This window comes from Uranotaenia lowii, chromosome 2, assembly GCF_029784155.1.
Source record: "Uranotaenia lowii strain MFRU-FL chromosome 2, ASM2978415v1, whole genome shotgun sequence".
In the NCBI taxonomy this organism is placed as follows: domain Eukaryota; kingdom Metazoa; phylum Arthropoda; class Insecta; order Diptera; family Culicidae; genus Uranotaenia; species Uranotaenia lowii.
The window spans coordinates 387738348-387741367 of NC_073692.1; the positions used below are offsets into that span (position 1 = coordinate 387738348).

At 37.7% G+C, this 3020-nt stretch overlaps 1 long non-coding RNA gene across 1 annotated transcript; it reads left to right on the plus strand.

The window, feature by feature from the left end:
- Window positions 1-997: 997 nt before the first annotated feature.
- LOC129749130 (uncharacterized) lies at window positions 998-2773 on the plus strand. Its single transcript, XR_008737933.1, has 3 exons — window positions 998-1385; window positions 1452-1520; window positions 1598-2773. It is a non-coding gene; the product is annotated as an uncharacterized LOC129749130 (long non-coding RNA).
- Window positions 2774-3020: the final 247 nt, after the last annotated feature.

The following is a 3020-nucleotide window of genomic DNA, read 5'->3' on the forward strand; positions in this document are numbered from 1 at the left end:
GTTTTTTTTCTCTCAACCAACTTACTTTCTTGTATACTGCAGAAAGGCTCCGGTTGACATTATACACTCCCCATAATATAAGCTATCACACACGTGTCTTGTATGGTGCCGTTTCTGTCGCCATTTTGCGATTTTCTGTGTGTGAGTCTGTGTGTGTGCGCCAAACAATGTTCACCGGAGTTGGTTTTCTGCTAGTAAGTACCTAATAGATAGGTACCTACAAGTAGTCTACTAGATGCTGCCTGGTATGTTAGTCGTAACAGCCAGGCCAGGATAATAGAGATTCGAAGCAATAGTGTGTACTATCCAGCTAAATATGTGCCAAGAAAAGACTTTGGTTGCTTCCTGTAGTAGATATACAATAAGCGAGAAAATTTTAAGTTCACCGAACATGAATGTATTGCATCTTAGCGCTGTTACTTAGGGTGGTTCATTTCCGAATTTGAAAAATAAATTTAATTTAATTATGCTCAAAGCCTAATTGTTTTCACACAAAACTATCAAAACTGTCAAAATTATCAAAATTGTCAAAATTGTCAAAATTGTCAAAATTGTCAAAATTGTCAAAATTGTCAAAATTGTCAAAATTGTCAAAATTGTCAAAATTGTCAAAATTGTCAAAATTGTCAAAATTGTCAAAATTGTCAAAATTGTCAAAATTGTCAAAATTGTCAAAATTGTCAAAATTGTCAAAATTGTCAAAACTGTCAAAATTGTCAAAATTGTCAAAGTTGTCAAAATTGTCAAAATTGTCAAAATTGCCAAAATTGTCAAAATTGTCAAAATTGTCTAAATTGTCAAAATTGTCAAAATTGTCGAGACAGACAGACATACGGACAGGTAGACTACATCACGCTTATTATAAAATGTGTAACATAGTCACATTTCGTAAAAGGAACATAAATAAATCGACGTAAAATTCTAGTTTACTTGTTTGTTTTTCATTTAGTACAGTAGTCATATAAACGCCTAAAGTTAGATAATATAAACATTTTGTTAAAAGGAAACACATAAAGCGCCCATCCATTCGAACTCGTCTCACTGAGAAGTTTACCGGATTTACTCCAGCTTCCGTATATGAATGTATAGTTATTAGTTTGTATTTGTTTGTAACTTCGTGAATCCAAGGGTGGATCGGTCATCGGGGACGATTGGAATATCAAAGGAGGGAAAGAGAAAAACTCTTTTGGATCGGGGGCAAATTAAGAGTATTGTTGTCCGAAGAATCGATGACGCCTTTCGGAGGTCATTGACTTCCGTTTCGTGTAACACAAGAAGACATGCGCGAACTGAGGAATCCGCGATCTGCGTTCTTTCACTTTGACCCCGACCGTGGTATCAGCAGCAGCGAGAGTCCTTTGACATTGTTCCGCGTTGTCTTAAATGTAAAAATGAGCGAAGTGCCCTTTAGTATTTAAGTTCTAAATGTTTTCTGTTCCTTCCGTTAATAGGCTATCACTAATTAGCTAGCTAGGTAGTGTGGGCGGTAAATTGTGTGCGAGGCAGCAAAATACAAAAAGGTATGATGTGAAAAAAACGTGTGTGTATAATGTGTGGTTAAATTTTAAAAAACGTGTTCGACGTTCTACCTATATAGCGATCACCGACCGCCGCACTTCTAGCGACGCACAAGCGGCAGCCAGGAATCCTGGCCCAGGATCTCGTCGACCGCCGGTCCCCAACGTTAATTCCGGCAGCCCGGTAGGGGTTCAAAGTTTTGGTTCCCGACTCGAATCCGAGTGGGAAAAGGAGCTGGACACGACCGTCAATTCGTCCCTCCCGGAACGTGAGCCGTCAACCAAAGCGTTCCGAAAAGGTAGTACTCTACTTTATCGACCAACGAAAGGAGTGAGTACCCATAAAAACATGCGCATGTAATTATATAAACAAATGATCATTTGCTAATAATTCAAATCCACACACGAAACGTTTCCGGACCATGATCGAAAAATGCATGGTTCCGTGATTGATTAATCTGGCCTGAAATCATTAATTTGAAAACCGCACACAGTTTGAGGGAAAGCATAAGGGAGGAACAAATCGAAAAATAGTTATGTAACCTAGGTTAAATAAAAACTACAATGTCACTCTGTACATAGTTCTCACCATTCATGTCTCGTAAATACATACAGTCCTCCCCACCAATGAGTTTATGTTAAATTAGTCGCTAGTGCTTTCCCAACATTTGTCCTTAGGTCTAAAGGGTTTTTCGTTTGTTCTATCCGTTAATTGTTGATTGATTTTTTTAGTCTGGGACAGACTGCTCGGGAAAACAGTCTCCTCACTGTTGCTCCTATCACGTGTTTGGTGAAATTTGAATGGCCGCTTTTCGACCTATGATGAGAAGCGCAGTTGAGCGTTTTTGAAACGGATAGAACGACGATATTTTGAATTTGTCTTTCGAGAAAACTTCCTGCGTGTTCTGGTCTAACCGATCGATTCGTATCCACTTTAGGATCTTAATAAGAAAACCCGCCCTGGGGTCGGGATTCTCGCCGGGCAATCTCAACACGACGAGTGGTCCTCTATAGAGGTGGCGCTTAAGCCACTCGTTTCATGACGCGAAAACCGATCAGTGAGACGAATTACACTGCTACAAAGTCACGCGTTATATTTGGCGCCCTAAACGTGTTAAAAGGCTGTTTTCAGACCAAAAAAGGTTCATGATTGGGAAATAGTACAATCTCGTCGAATAATTAAAAAAGAAACAGTTCTTGATCTTGTTAAGCTTATTTATTGATCTACCATTGCTTATTAAAATTCAATTTCTCCGTTGACTATCTAGATTTGTACAGTAATTAATCACTTTGTTTACTATAGTTGTTCCGTTCAGTCCCTATAAAACATTGGTGCTAAGTTTGTTATTCGTTACTTATTAAATTATTTCTTTAATTATTTGTTGCTCCTTATTCCATTATTTATTTATTAGTTTATAGATTTTTGTTTACCTAGTTTAATATTTAGTCGTAAATTTCTTTTTTTCTTCATAATCCGTACTTTATTTCGTCATTTTTGACTTT